Source organism: Crocodylus siamensis, chromosome 5 (assembly GCF_052110815.1).
Source record: "Crocodylus siamensis isolate JL-2025a chromosome 5, ASM5211081v1, whole genome shotgun sequence".
NCBI classification, from domain to species: Eukaryota; Metazoa; Chordata; order Crocodylia; family Crocodylidae; genus Crocodylus; species Crocodylus siamensis.
Window position 1 is genome coordinate 139966316 of NC_143399.1, and position 16487 is coordinate 139982802.

Sequence of the window (16487 nt, forward strand, 5' to 3'; positions counted from 1 at the left end):
ATATAATAATATGAAATAAGGGGGTGATTTTTGTATGTATTTATGCATCTGTTTGAAAATCGCTATTATAAATGTGCGGGATGTATGCAATCCTTTCAAGTAAAGTAGCATTAGGTATCTGTCAAGGGAGACACTAAGTTTAACTTTCTAGTGCCTCGCATGTCTGTTGGTTCAAGGTTCACCTACCAGCCACAATCAGTATATGCATAATTTTGACCTTTTACTACCCTCAGACAATTCAAATCAAAGGTTTCCTGTTGTCAGCTCAAACTCCTTGGGGCCTCGCTCAACACCATATCTGTCAACTTGCATTCCAGACTATTTCATTCTTTTGGTTGAGAGTTGCAAACAGAGGTGCCTCCTCATGAAGATTCTGACCTTATCGATAATTCCCTCTGTACTATACATTTCAAAGTGGCTGACACAGATGTTCACTGAATCATTTTGCCACCCATTGATCTCTGTTTTTGTTCTTTAAGGGACCTTACTGTGAGTCTGCAAACATTCAATAACCTGCAGGCTACTGTCACACTCAAGCTCTCATGTATGGAGGTATTTCTGACCCTTGTATTAAGTATCTGTAATTGTCTAAACTTAAGGAATACTATCCTAAAAATATGTTTACACCAACATAATTTTACCACGGATATGAAGACAAGCCACCACGTCCATAAAGTCAAAATTCACTCTTGTAGAGTCACCATTTTCCCCTTTTTCATTATTCCTTCATATGAAATGGAAAATTTTACAGGCTATGTTATTAAAATTCTCATCTAACTTTCTGCCCCAAAATCAGGTACTTTAGATATTTTTATTTTTTGTCCATTTAGACTCACAGCTATTGAAGCTACAAAAAAATTAATGCAAAATTAAAGAGCAAACTGAGATTTTTATGTACTTTGGGAGAGTAGTTATTATTGTTTGTCAGTGTGCACAGTGCTGTTTGAACACGAACGTTGTCTACAACCATTTTATATGCTAACTAATTCATGAGAAAAACAGTTTTGCCAGCTTCCCTGGTCAGTGGCAGTGAAGTTACAGCATCACACTCCCCTGCTTACTGTTTTACAGAGAGATAATTGGCCACCCTGGTCTCCTCTCTTGGAGCTGATGTTGCAGTCTTGATACATCTAAGATGTCCAGGCAGAAGGCTACTAGAGGGCTGTATTCCTTTCTATTCTCCTGTGTGGATTAGACAAGGCATGTTCTGATCACATTCATGAATTAGAAGTTGTTCTTGTTCAAGGAACGGAAATTTATTTATTTTGTGAGTACCTATCTTAAGATAAACTTATACATCATAAAAATTTCAGGTATATTTAAAATTGTCATAAAATTGAAACATGAGACTTACTTGCAAGCTTTATGAGTTCTGGGTTCCCAAAATTCTGAAACTTGGGTTTCTAAGTTGCAACCCAATATTGAGAAAGTAATAACTTCAAAACCTGATTCATTTGGCTTCATTTTCAGGCAAATATTTCAACTGAACATCATCAAGGGAAAGCTATTTATTTGCTTCCAGCCTCATATTTCTATGATTTTTTGTTTTTTGCTTTAAAGAAAAACTAATCAAATTAAACCATAATTTCACTTACTTCGCATCACTTGATAATGGCACTTCTATACAGCAGAGAAAACAAAACTTTACCCATCCCCAAAAGAAGAGTTAAACAGCACTGAAGGCCATTAGCACACTATTACTGTCTTCCTCACGCTGGTAATTTATTTCTTATGGAATGACTAATTTGCTCTAGCTCAATTTTCCCAATGTTGCTCTCTCTGTTTCAAAAAAACCCACCTTTCTGTATACTGGGGGCCTCATATTCTATATCTATATAATTATCCTAATAGTCAGAAGTGCTAAGGCCAACAATCCCCATTGGATTCCAGCGAAACAATGTTTACTTTTGATTCAGGAAATGCAGCCACATGCCTGCAGTGGCTCAGGACAAAATCCAGGGAGCACTAAAGCACACCTCTCTAGTATGTAGCCAGCATGGGCTGTATGTCTGCTTCCTCTTCCTGCTGCTGCTGAGGTCTCTGAGATTTGCAGTCCACAATCACTGCAGCAGGACCCTGCAGGATTGCGCATCACTTGCTCTTTGTGCTTCCAGGTGCCTCTGGGATTTTTAGTCCACAGTCACAGCCTACAGTAAGTTTCAGTAAGTTTAGCAGCAGGGAAGCTCTGTATTTGGGGAAGGTGGGTTTAATCCCCCTCCCTGACCCCCAGCCAGGGTTTGCCTGTTGGGGACAGTCCCTGCCTCCCCCCCAATCCTTCTCTGTTGGAACAGACAGCTCAGCACAGCACAGCACAGCACAGGGCTGGAAAGCATACTAGAGTGCTGGGGGACTGTGATTTAACTTGAACTAAGAAGGAGTCTGGTTTATGAAACTTCTGACCCAGTTGGACCAAAATCAGTTAAGTCTGATACTATATTCAACCCGGTTTATCTTAAATCAGTTTCAGTCATTTTGAAACTAGTTTATGTGCAGGGAGTTTGTGTTCTGTTACAGGTTTAAACCAGTTTCTTATTACTTAGACCAGTTTATGTGCAACTTCTATCCCTAGCCATGAAGTCTAGGGAAATCTTGCTGTTTTTAGGATCATATCCAATTCCTGACACCTAAACTAGTGAGACTCTGTCCACTGATTTAAATTAAAGGTGGATTGGGCTCCTATTTAGGTATCTGACATTAAACATTTGGGCTGGAATATATTGGCCTACTTTTTTAGAAAACGAGCTGCTGAAGTGTTTTTTCCCATTTAAACCTAAGGCTTAATTTATAATATAATACTTATAATACTAATTGATTAGTAGAAGAAAATACAGAATATAAAGATAATGCAAGAGAAAAAAAATGTCTTTTTTTCTTTTCTTTTTTCCCCCATGTCGTTCAAAAGTTAAACCTACAGTAGGGGAACAGGAACTAGAAATTTTTATAAGAGTCACTGTACTGAGTTTCCTGCTAATTGTCCCAGCACCAGACAAAGATTCAGGGCAGGAAAGTGGTCCACTAAAGTTTAGGATCATATGGTCTATGGAGAATCGCAACTATGAACAACTGAGATGTCCTCAAGCTGTTATGTTCCCACAGCTGTCTTAGGTACACAGATTTCAGCTCTGTTGTATAAACTGCCAAGGAGGTTATGTGGGAGTAAATGCTGGTTTTAGAATCATTAACTCACATATGGGCTGCCAAAATTATACGATATAAGGGAAACATGCCGCTGAGTATGACTTTCTGGCTCCTAGCCTCCTGTCTCTGGCACACCTGGTGAGTTCTTGCAAAATCATAACCCCAGGGCTGGGTATACAGGATGCCATGAGCTAAAGAACAGATAACAAGTGGAGCATTGTCACCACTCAGTCCTAAATCCCGTTCCTACTGCTTTTTAGTTTTCCTACACTACTGTATTTTCATTTGCTGTCTTCCATACCTGCTTTGAAAGGAAGCATACAGCTTAATACATTAATAGCTTTCTTTGTAGCAGACTGCATGGAGTACGTACAAATATAATTTTGAGCCTAGGAGATGAATAGTTGTTTAAAATGGTCAAAACTGGAAGATTTTCTTAGTGAATAATTCAACTGGTACTATGTGTGTTCAGGATCCTAAGGAAAGGAAGGGTAGAGAACAGCAGAGTAAGGACCTTGGAGTTTAGAAAAGCAGACTGGGTAACAAGGGTTTCTACAAGTATGTTGGTAGCAAGAGGAGGATCAGGAAAGGAGTGGGTACGTTACTTAATGGGGGAGGCAACCTTGTGACAGAGGATGCAGAAAAGGCTGAAGTGCTCAATCCCTTTTCCCCCCAGTCTTCACAGGCAAGGTCAGCTCCCAGACTGGACAGCACAGTTTGGGGAGGAGGTGAGCAGCCCTCAGTGGTGAAAGAACAGGTTAGGAACTATTTAGAAAAGCTGGATGTGTACAAGTCCATCAGGCCAGAGGGGATGCACCCAAGGTGCTGATGGAGTTGGCTGATGTGATTGCAGAGCCATTGGCCATCATCTTTGAAAACTCATGATGATCAGGAGAGGTCCCAGATGACTGGAAAAGGGCAAACATCATTCCCATGTTTAAGAAAGGGAAAAAGGAGGATTCAGGGAATTATAGACCAGTCAGCCTCACCTCAGTCCCTGGAAAAATCATGGAGCAGATCCTCAAGGAATCCATTTCTAAGCACTTGGATTTATGCCTGACCAACCTGATTGCCTTCTATGATGAAATGACTGCCTCTGTGGATGCAGGAAGACCAGCGGCTGTGGGGGCTACCTTGATTTTTAGCAAGGCTTTTGATATGGTCTTCCACAATATTCTCGCAGGCAAGCAAAGAAAGTATGGGTTGGATGAATGGACTGTAAGGTGGGTAGAAAACTGGCTGAAGCATCGGGCTCAGAGAGTAGTAATCAATGGCTCGATGTCTATTTGGCAGCCAGTATCAAGTGGAGTGTCCCAGGGGTTGGTCCTGGGCCCAGTTTTGTTCATTGTCTTCATCAGTGGCCTGGAAGATGCCATAGAGTGCACCCTCAGCCAGTTTGCAGAGGACACCAAGCTGTGGGGAGTAGTAGATATACTGGAGAGTATGGCTAGGATTCAGTCTGAGCTAAATTGGAGAACTGGGCCTCTGTTGCAGGGGGGATCTTCTAGGAGGGCACTAATTGCCCAGTGGCTGCTGCTGCTGCCATAGAAGGGTTATGGGCTGTGCTGCTGCAGGGGGGTTGTGGGAAGGTGGGGGACCCACCCGTCCTGAGCAGCCCACCACCCACACACAGTCTCCTGCACCCTCACAGTCCCCACCTCCAGTCCCTGCCACCCCCCATCCCTACTTACTTAGGACAAAGCCTGGGTACAGGTCACGCTGCAGCCTGCACAACTCCTGCATGTCCTGCATACTGAGGAAGCATGGTGGAGCACTGGAGCAATGGGCAGCCATAGAGATGCTCTGGCTGCACGTCAGAGCATCTCTTTGGAGGAGCCCACTCCTGGTGGCTTCAGGGCCTGCTACAGAAGGTGCCTGGCAGGTTTACCTTTTTCCGCAGGTTATTTTTTGATACCTGGATTTCCAGGTGTCAAATTTAGAGCCCATGCTGCAAATGTGCAGTGCAGGGAACATTTTTTTGTTCCCACCATGCCTCTTGTGTGTCTCAAACTGTTCTGAGATGCCACAAGAGGCACATACACGCTCACCTGGGTACATCCATTATGCCCATGCTATCTGAAAAACACTTCACATTCTACTGAATGCCTTTCTCAAGGCTTGCTTCACTTCTTTGTTCCTTAGAGTGTAAATTAAAGGGTTTAGCAGTGATGTTATTATAGTATTAAAAATGTTGATGAATTTGTTCCTGTCAAATTAATTTGGTGCAGAAGGCTTGACATACAGAAAAAAGGTGGAGCCAAACCATATAGTCACAATGGTGAGTTGGGTAGAGCAAGTGGAAAAGGTCTTTCTCCGGCCTTGGGCTGACCGGATTTTCAATATGGTAGAGATTATGTAGATGTAAGAGATCAAGGTTACAGCACATGAGGCCATGATAACAATAACTGGTACAAAGAATGCTGTCAATTATTGACTCAACAAGACTTGTGTCAGTGCAGGAGAGACCTATCAAAGAATCTATGTCACACATAAAATGACTGATGATATTAGGGCCACAGAAAGACAGCCTTGATACTAGGAATGCCATCACAGAGATACCCAGAAAACCACTCAGCCATGAGCCAAAAGCCAGCTGAGTACAAAAGGTGTTGCTCATGTGGGAGAAATAGTGCAAGGGGTGGCAGATAGCCAGGTAGTGGTCATAGGCCATAACAGCTAGTAGAAAACTCTCTGTAGAGCCCAAGGAGAGAAGAAGGAACAATTGCAACATGCAAACAAAGAAAGAGGTACAGACTGGGGGCTGAGTGGCTGGGCAGCAACTCTGCAGAAAAGGACCTGGGGGTTACAGTGGACAATAAGCTAAATATGAATCAGCAGCGTCTCCTTGGTGCCAAGAAGGCTAATGGCATATGTGCATCGGTAGATGCATTGCTAGTAGGTCAAGGGAAGTGATTATTCCCCTCAATTCAGCACTGATGCGATCACATCTGGAGTACAGTGTTCAGTTTTGGGTCCCCCACTACAGAAAAGATGTGGACAAATTGGAGAGAGTTCAGCGGAGAGTGACAAAAATGGTGAGGTGGCTCAAGGACATGACTTATGAGGAAAGATTGAGGGAACTAGGCTTATTTAGTCTAGAGAGCAGGAGACTGAGAGGGGACTTAATGCCAGCCTTCAAACACCTGAAGTGGGGTTTGAAAGAAGATGGAGCTAGACTTTTCTCAGTGGTGGCAGACGACAGAACAAGCAGCAATGTCCTCAGGCTGCAGCAAGGGAAGTTTAGGTTAGATATTAGCAAGAAGCGTAGTAAAACACTGTAACAGATTACCTAGAGAGGTGGTGGATGCTCCATCCTTGCGGGTTTTCAAAACCCACCTAAACAAAGCCTTGGCTGGGATGAGCTAGTTGGGGGTGGTCCTCCTTTGAGTAGGGGGTTGGATTAGATTACCTCCTGAAGTTCCTTCCAACCCTAACTTTCTATGTGTAAGTGATGTGCACATAACCCCCCTTTTAAATAATATTTCTGCTTTAAATTTTGTAATTAATACATACCACTCATTTTAACTACTTCCAATTTTTGCTCATTCTCTTTCCCATATTTAATGTGCATGCTTTTCTCTTCCTTGCCTTAGTACTCTGAAAATATATTGTGCCATGATCAGTTTGACTAAAAGAATAGTTAGTTTAAAGCATAAACTGAAATAAAGATTTCAGTTAGATTTTAAGATCTGAGAAATCCATAACAATTGAAAAAGTATGTGTGTGTGTGTGTGAGTGTGTGTGTGTGTGTCCCTACTAAATTCATGGCTTGAGCCACAGCCAATGAAATCAATGAGTTAGGCAAACTTATACTTAAAGAATATTGTCCTCACCATTATAGTTAATTTTAGTGGTGGGTCCAATATTTTTGTCCTTACTTGGGAGAAACTCCCATTATCACTGTTTGAGTGCACAAATAATGACTGGACTCTACCACAAGAGAAAAACAGGATCCTGAACATTCTTCCTGAAAAGGCTACTTGTTCAACTTGCTTTGCAATTACAGCTAAATGATCTCCTATTTAAGCGTTCTCATTAATGAAATATTTCCTAAATATTTTGGAGAGAAAAACACTATAGATATTTAATCAAAATACAAACTTCTCACTATTTTTAATTCTTTAATGTGCACTATGTGACAAGGTAAACCAGAAGGCCTTTTAAAGAAATATTTGTTCAGCAAGGTCTCTACAACATACATTATCTTCAGGTAGTTCACCCACAATTCTACATTATTAAGCAAGCATTCATATTGAATAGGTACCATACAAATACATAAAAAAAATTGTCATCAGCTACATGCAAGGCTGATGCAAGCTTGAAGTCCTTCACATAGGCCTGTGAGTTTCAATGGCAACTGTAAGATACATGAAAGATGAATGTTTCACACAGAACATTCCTTCATTCCTTGAAAATAATTTAGTATGTATATTATTATCATTCATTAGGCATCAGCAGTCAGCATGGCACTCTGCAAAACACAAGGACAGACAGATGCCTTCCCTAAGGAGTTGACTGTCTGAGAGTCTGATCCAACTCCCTGTTATAGCTAATGGAAATTTCAGTGCGAGTAGGATTAAGCCCTAAATTAGACAGATGTACTTGCACAGGCAGCCAGCCTATTAGCAATAGTTCAGCAAAAAACACAAGTCAGCCTAGCTATTCAAAGATCAGATGTTTTGATGACAGATTAAAAATAAACAAACCTGGTTGCAGCGTTAAAGAAAATAAACTGAAACTAAAAGAAAGTATTTTATTTTAAAAATAAATTTGCTGTTTGAGTCAAATATGTTGTCAACTGGAGAGGACACTGTAATGGCTCAAAAAACAATGTGGGTGAACTTCATGCATTCAGATCACTTGCATGTGTGGTTGTTTATCACTGTCACTTGTACAAGCAAATGGTAGAATTTATATCTGTAAAAGTCCATTCGTGCTTAGCTTGTATTCAGTTAACATAAGCAGGCAGGGTTTGTATGCATATCTGTATATTCCATCATTTGTTCTAAAGCATGACTGCAAAAACTAAGTAATATATTTTGACAAACCTGAAATAATACTCAGCAAAATCAAAAAGCTGCAGTTCTCAAACTGTAGTTAGGACCTAAACAAGGATCAGTTATAATACTAAAATAAGGTACATCTTTTTATACAAGTTTATCAACACCCTTTCCTGTGTACTTTGATCACCAGTGAATCAGCTTGAATATTTGAGGTTTAAATTACTAACGCTAAGATCCAAAGAAAATAATAATCCCTTGTCATGAGCAGAAACCATTCACAACTCTCAGTCCTTTTGTTTTAGGCTAACTGCAAACTCAAACACGTAGCACTATATCATTTACAGATAAGTTCATATTCAGAAGGTTATGGTAGCAGCTACATCATCTAGAGGGTGTTTTTTTTAAAATGAAAGCTTACATTCTGGAACACAAGGTAAACAGTCACCAGAGTAGAGAAGCTGGCTGATACATGGAGAGTTAGCCCAATTTAGTCTTTCCAATCATCTCTAGGAGCCAAATTAAGCAAACATGACTTATCAGTCTGGCCCCATAAAGCTATTAGCCACTTTTCTTAGGAAAACACCATATGGAAAGTCTTTCAGATATAGGAAATGTGTGGAAATGGTAGTTTAATTGCCATTTAATAGAGACTATATGAACCAGACTTGATGAATGTTATTAACTTAATATAAGAATGATGTCTGGGAGATAGTAGGAGCCATACAATGCCTGCAACTGAAAATTATGGAGTTTGGTTTTAACAGGGGCAGGTTTTGAATTAAGAAAGCTTTCCTCTTCTTGAAACTGAGCAAAATTAAGCTGATGTTAAGATAATGTTTCTGATGGAGCTTTCATATTGATTTCTCAAAACATCAAAACAATTCTATTAAAATTATTTTTCCTACAATGCCTACAAAATCAGTCTGGCAGGTTTTTTTTATTTTCTAGTGAGAAACATTAAAGTTTACATACTTAGATATAGTTTCATAGTTTCTAGGGTTGGAAGGGACCTGAATAGATCATCTAGTCCAACACCCTGCCATGGCAGGAAAGAGTACTGGGGTCAAACGACCCCAGCAAGGTGTTCATCTAACCTCCTCTTAAAAACCCCCAAGGTAGGAGCCTGCACCACTTCTCTTGGAAGTTGGTTCCAGATCCTAGCCGCCCTGACTGTGAAGTAGCGCCTCCTGATATCTAGCCTAAATCTACCCTCCGCCAGCTTGTGACATTATTCCTGGTCACTCCTGGCAGTGCTCGGGGGAACAGTGACTCCCCCAATGCCTGCTGATCCCCCCTGACTAGTTTATAACAGGCCACAAGATCCCCCCTCAGCCTTCTCTTGTGGAGGCTGAACAGGTTCAGGTCCCATAGCCTGTACTCATAGGGCCTGCCCTGCTGCCCCCTGATCATGCGAGTGGCCCTCCTCTGGACCCTCTCCATGCTGTCCACAGCCCTCTTGAAGTGCGGCGCCAAGAACTGGACGCAGTTCTCCAACTGTGGCCTGACCATGGCCGCATAGAGGGGGAGGATCACCTCCTTGGACCTGCTCGAGATGCATCTGTGGATGCATACAAGGTACAGTTGGCCTTCCTGACTACCTCCCCACACTGCCGGCCCATGTTCATCTTGGAGTCAATGATGACTCCAAGATCCTTTTCCGCCTCTGTGCTGATAAGAGGGGAGTTCCCCAACCTGTAGGTATGGTGCCGGTTGTTCCTCCCCAGGTGCATCACCTTGCACTTGTCTGTGTTGAATCCCATCCTATTCTTATCCGCCCACCCCTGTAACCTGTCTAGGTCCGACTGTAACCCGTTGCTTCCTTCTAGAGTGCCCACATCCCCCCACATCTTAGTGTCATCAGCAAATTTGAACAGGGTGCTTTTTACCCCCTCATCCAAGTCACTGATGATGTTGAACAGTGCAGGCCTGAGGACCGAGCCCTGCGGAACCCCACTGCCCACATCCCTCCAGGTTGAGAAGGACCCATCCACTACCACCCTCTGGGTGCGGCCCTCCAGCCAGTTGGCGACCCAATTGACTGTGTGGGTGTCTACACCACAGCCCCCCAGTTTCTTAATGAGAACAGGGTGAGAGACAGTGTCAAAAGCCTTCCGGAAGTCCAGGAAGATTATATCCACTGCTACCCCTGCATCTAATGATCTGGTGATCTGATCATAAAAGGCCACCAGGTTGGTCTGACAGGATCTGCCACTGATGAACCCGTGTTGGTTGCCCCTAAGCATGCAGTCCCCTGCTGGCCCCTTGTGGATGCGTGCCAGAATAATTTTCTCAAACAACTTGCCTAGAATCGAGGTAAGATTAAATGGCCTATAGTTTCCTGGGTCCTCCTTCTTCCCCTTTTTGAAGATGGGAACCACGTTGGCCCTCTTCCAGTCCTCCAGCACCACACCAGAGCACCACGAGTGCTCGTAAAGCCGTGCCAGGGGTCCTGCAATGACCTCGGCCAATTCCTTTAGAACTCTAGGGTGGAGATCGTCCGGACCGGCTGACTTGAATACGTCCAGTCCCTCCAGAAGCTCCCTAGCCAGTTCCTCACTAACCCTTGGCCCAGGTGTGCCTCCCCTGGGGCCCAAGGGGCGCCCAGCAGGGAGGTGACTGTTCTGGTCCCTACTTAGGAAGACAGAGGCAAGAAATCGTTAAACATGTTAGCTTTGTCTTCTGGTGTGACGACCAAATTTCCCAACGTGTCCTGCAGGGGCCCCATATTACCCGGAACCTTCTTTTTACCCCTTATGTATTTAAAGAAGGACTTCTTATTGTCCTTAATCTGGGAAGTTAGCCCTAATTCCACATGGACTAGGACCATGGGGTAATAATCAGTGGGCTGAATCCTCGCTCCAGGTAGGCAGTAGACCTCGCGTGCTGAGGGGTCCTGGCGACAGATGGGGCCCTCTGTACCTCTCAGGATGGAGTCGCCAATGAAAATCATGTGACGCTTTCTCCTCCTGGCCTGCTTGTCTCCTTCAGCCTGCACGGGACGTGGGGAGCATGGGGAATATAGAGTTGCCTCCTCCACAGTATCGTCCTCTCCTTCCTCCTCCTCCAGGGCTGCCAAGGCCTCGTACCTGTTATCCAGCCAGAGGAACTGGTGCTGCCGTACTACGAGCAGCCCTGGCACGGGAGGTGACCGTCTGCCACTTAGCAGTGGAGGGCACTTCTTGAGGTGCATCCTTCTTAGTCGTACAACCGCGCACGGAAAGAAAATATCTGTCAATTTCTTCCTCTGCCTCTTGGATTCCCCTCAGCCTGCTAACCTTCTCCTGGAACTGCCTCACCTGTGCCTCCAGGGCCCTAAGGCGGGCACCTGCAGGACAGGTGTGGGGGTCCCCGGTCCCCAGTCCCCGCCAAACCTTGCTGGGCAGCTCCCGCAGGCCAGGGGGTTGGGGGACGCCAGCCCCTGCCGTGGACTCCGTCTGGGTGGAGGCCTCAGACAAGCCCCGGGAAGGCTGCGCCCCCCCGGGCAGGGGCCCTGGTAGCTTTCCATTTCGACACCATCGTAGGAGTTGCTGCCTGTTTCTAGATTATGATTATGAGCCTTCAAGTCTGCAGATTTTTCAAGCATCTCAGGTTGTCTGTCTTGCTAAGCTGAGTAGTAACTCTTCCACAGTAATTATTTATATGCATATTACCTTAGGAATATGCATTCTTTTGTATTTTCTGAATGTAAATAATAAGGAAAATAGGAAATGCCATATTAAATCAGATCAGGCCATCATGCCTAGTATCCCAACAATGCCCAATAGCACATGATTCAAAGCAAGGTTTATAAACATAGATACAGAAAATTCTGCTTCATTTGTTTATTGGATAATTCAGCATTGTGGTTTAATTTGTTCCAGTCCCCCGTCAGTGCTGCCCCACTCCTCCCCCCTCTTCCCCATATACACAATTATCAATTCCTGATAATTGTGTCATTCCTGGATAATTTGCTATGATTTGCATTCCCCTTGGAGTGGTGAGTTTACCTGATTTATATAACTGTGGATGTTCTCTTATACAAAGGTATCTATATATAGTTATTGCTACATATAGTTGATTATTACATGTATTTTATATTAGGTCAGATTATTATATTTGTTATATATTAATACTGTGTATAATATGTATATGTATACATGCATGTGTGTATATATACATAATATATATTATATAATGTGTGCATTTATTTCAGATGATATATTATTATTAAATTTATGTATGTTAGATTCCTATAAATATCTGATCCTTCAAGAACCTTATGAGATTCTTAAAAATCCAAAATACGGTACAGCATAAATGTAAATTCAGTAGAATTACACTTCTCAAACAACATAACTAATGACTTGGTGGTATTTAGAAATATTTTCTGATTTATGTAGAGTGCATCCACAAACACTCAGTTACCAGTTAGTCTTAAATGTTTAACACTCTGTTGTTTTCTGTTGTTCTATAGTTTTGAGCTTTGCAATAACTGATTTTTGACTGACATAATAACAAAATAGGGTATTTAAGGAGAACATTAAAGTCTTATCAAGATTTAGCTCTTATTCATTAAATCCATATCATCTGATGGGATTCTTCTTTGGATTCTTTTTAAGTAAATACATATAAATAATGTTCTTTTTCAATCATTACTCCTGTGCAAGCAAGCCCAAAGAATAAAAACTGTATTTATAAAGTGCCTAGATATAATAAAAATGAAGAAGAGTTAGAAAGGGTAAAAAGCAGTTGTTTGGTTTTTCTTTGTTTTGCTTTCTCTCTCTTTGTTTTTTGTAATAAGTAGAGCAGCGATTCTCAACCAGGGAGCTGTGGCATCCTGGGGTGCCTTGAGATCACAGGGTGTCATGCAATGTTTGCACTGTTAGGTGAGCAAACATGATTCACAAGGTAAACCCAGAGATTTCAAATAGGAATCTAGAGTGTCAAAAATGTTCTGACCTGCTGTGATTTTTCTGAGTTCTTTGCAGCAGAAGAATTGCTCTGTTCTTTTTTTTGGAGTCGAAAAACCAAGTGAAAACTAAAAACTAGCATTTTCTGAGGGCTGCTTCAACCCCAAAATGGTTGAGAACCACTGAAGTAGAGAACATGGTAAGACACTTTCTTCTGCTGAAGTTATTGTCCTTGTCTTACTTGAGGAGAACCTCAAAAATCCATTTCAATTCTCTTGAAGAAAACTAGGTGCATGTGTGGACACAGACTCACGTATACACACAAGAAGAAGAGTAGAGGAAGTAGTGCAGCAACGGGTGAGCAAGCTGGGCGTAAGACTGATCTTTCCTGCAGTGGCTTTGGCTCCAGAAGTGAGGAAGGCAGACAAGCAGCAGCAGCACATGGTGGAAGAGCAGCAACCGGAGGTACACTCAGGGTTTGAATTACAGGGGAGCTTGGAGCCTCTCCCCCGCCCCCTCATAAGAAGTGAGAGCTCCCCTGTAACAGTTGAAAATCATAACGGGGGGCAATCTCCGATCACATTGCTCCTTCACTTGGGTGGACTTGTTAATCAATGAATGAGTTTAACAGTTATACACGTACCATGAGTTTACTCCGACACGCTGGAAATCCAGCACGCTGGAGCAGACTTGATCAATCGCATAATTCATGCACCTGGCACTGCATCGGCTACAAGTGTATAAGCGGCACAGTGCACATCAGTGCTGAGAAAACAGCGGGTAGTGTACTTTGAACTAAAACACATTTGATGTGCTTTAGTTCAAAGCACACCATTTTCTCAGCACTGACACGCACTGCGTCACTTATACACCTGTATCCCACCCAGTGCTGGGTGCTTGTCATTAGTGTGGATTGCTAATTAAAAGTTGGGCATGAATGTGTTATCATCTCATAGATTGTAAGGCCAGAAGGGACCTCAGAAGATCATCAGGTTGAGCCCCCTGCACCAAGCGGGAAAGATAACTGGGGGTCAGGTAACCCCAGCAAGGTGACTGTCTAGTCTCCTGTTGAAGATTTCCAGAGTAGGTATAAGCTCCCCACCTTTGGAGGGAGCTTATTCCACAGTCTGGACACCCTGACCTCACCGTATGTCGCGCTACATGGTTTGTTCACATTCAGACAAGGTTTCAGCTGGGTTTTCTGAAACATACTTGATCCAGTCTGATATGGGAAGTAATTGGTGTGGTGGATCATAACAATTGACTGTATTATCCTGTGGGTTATCAAACTTCTTAAGTAGTTTATTTTAAAAATGTCTAAAAGAAAACAGATTTATATAATTTCAGGTTCATGAAGAAACATATGACAAATGCAGAGTCTGGCTGCCTTTTGCTATCAATCTCAAAATGAATATTTCAAAAATTGGTCAAGTTTTTACAATATGCTGGGTTTCAAGCAGCTTTAATACAATGAAAGGCATGTGGAAAGATTACTCAGCATTGGCACAGCAATTGAAAACAGCAAGTGAAGACACTTCACATTCTGACAGTGAACAAAAGAAATACAAATTGTACAAACGGCTTGAAACCAGGGGCTTTGTTCTCCACTTGGCTACTGTGGAAGATGTTCTTTCTGAACTCCAAAGCCTTTCCCTCAAACTTCAGAAAAGGAAACATCCTTAACAGACTTGCATCACAACATGCTGCTGACTTCATGGCATGTTTTGAATGCCATGAAGACTGATGGTGGAAAATCCAGAAAAAAAATTGAACAGTGCAGCTCAACCGGGCTGCTCAAAAGAAAGGCTTTAGATGACACCTCAGAAAAAAATCAATCACCTGCAATTCTACCAGGCAGTAATTGATAATCTAATCAAAAGCCTCCCAGACTCAGAACTTATCAACCTGCTAAAACCACTGGATACACATTTCTAGCCAAAAGATCGGGATCATCTTGTTTTATATGGCAAAAATGAAATATGTAATTCGGCAAATCTACTTGGAGAGCCTATTTGGGATGCTGTTGAGTAATTTCATACCTGGAAGCTGCATGGTGAAGGCAGCAGAAAAACTTTCTATAAACTTAAAATTTCAAGCAAAACATACCTTACCACTTCTGCTCAATGTGAATGCAGTTTTTCAGCCCTAAATGACACTGACAAAGTCTCGCAACCAACTTTGAGTGCAAACCTTGGCTTCGCTCCTCTTTGTGGATGTTAACGGTCCCCCAGTGGAGAGATTTGATCTGGTGCCTTTTGTGAGATCCTGGCTGAAGGCAGGCCATCGTCCATCAACTTCATGGAAAACAGGACAGCAGCCACAGAAGACTGACATTTGGCCTCTGCTGTTGATTTTGTTTTAAGGCAGGCTAATCAATTTATTTATTTTTATTATTTTTATTATTTGTGTAGAAGTAGTGGATGTGTTTTTCCTAAAAGTAAACAAATGCTATTTGTAGGACTAGCTGTGGTGTTAATAATCTGTGTGTGTATACCTGTGTGTTTGTACATGTGTAGGACCCTAACAAAATAGAATACAGAATTCTAGGGGATTTTATTAGGACAGCGTAATGGAAAGCCCAGATTTTTGGCAGACCCCCCTCCCCCATCCCCTCCACCTGAGTCAAAATGGAATTCAAACCCTGGGTATACTGCTTCTAGGTTAGATATACCCCCTTTTTGTGGGGTCACTTGACACACATGCAGACAGCAAAAAAGGAATCCCAGAAGCAGTCAATTACTGACCACTGCACTTGAGCTGCCACTGCTGCTCTGCCCTCCCCACTGCCAGAACTTGAGTCAGAGCAGGGAAAGTGCAGGGTACAAGGGTATGTACTGCCCAGGGCATAGTACTGACCACTCATCATGTTTATTTATTTAACTGGTTATCAGTGTACCCCAAAAACAAACTGTGGATCTGTGCTCCACATTTAACAGAATATGCAAGGAAGATATGCAGTAACAAGAAGATGAGAGAGCGCCTTCCCCAGTTCCAGTTGACCCTTTGGCACAAGTAATACTGAGGTGAGGTATACTGGATTCAAAAGGACATTTATTGGTGGGATCTAGAAACGTTCTCTTGTAACACAAAGGGGAGCTGCAAAACTAAAATGCAGTCCAATGAAAGAAAGAAATCCCTTACCCCTGAAATACCTGTAAAAAGTTGGTGACCATGGAAATGAAATGAGTCTGATTTACTGCTGGTGGCATTTTGGGGAAGCTCATCCACAAAGCCAATGCTAAATTTAACATTTAAATGATAGGGCAAACTGAATATAGAACCAGTTCATAAAGTAAAGGTATTACATACAGAGAATGAAAATTCAGCAGGTTTCCCAAAGGGAGTGTCAGCATCACCTAGGAACTGTATACTCAGGAAAGCCGAGACAGTAATGTTCCGTGCGTTGACTTACTGATGCAAGTATTTTAAAAGCTCATGGATCCTTACAATGAAAGGA

General features: G+C 42.5%; 1 pseudogene; it reads right to left on the reverse strand.

Annotated features, from left to right (window-relative positions):
- Positions 1-5226: 5226 nt before the first annotated feature.
- LOC149864673 (olfactory receptor 6F1-like) lies at positions 5227-15314 on the reverse strand (annotated as a pseudogene).
- Between the last annotated feature and the right edge of the window lie 1173 nt (positions 15315-16487).